Here is a 219-nt window from a genome sequence, read left to right on the forward strand (position 1 = left end):
ATATCCCCAAGCGCCAATTGTTCATGAGTTAAGCCTCGGAGGACCCTTGTTTCTCTTGTATTAGGTTCAACTTGTGGTGGTGGAGGTGGTAGTTCTGATATTGCCATTGTTCGGCTTATACATAATTCATAAAAAAAGCGGTAAAGTGCATGAAAAATAAGGAAATGTAAGTCTGAACTCCACGCATAGGGAACCTAATGTTTTAGTGGGACACATCTC

Source organism: Ipomoea triloba, chromosome 16 (genome assembly GCF_003576645.1).
Source record: "Ipomoea triloba cultivar NCNSP0323 chromosome 16, ASM357664v1".
In the NCBI taxonomy this organism is placed as follows: domain Eukaryota; kingdom Viridiplantae; phylum Streptophyta; class Magnoliopsida; order Solanales; family Convolvulaceae; genus Ipomoea; species Ipomoea triloba.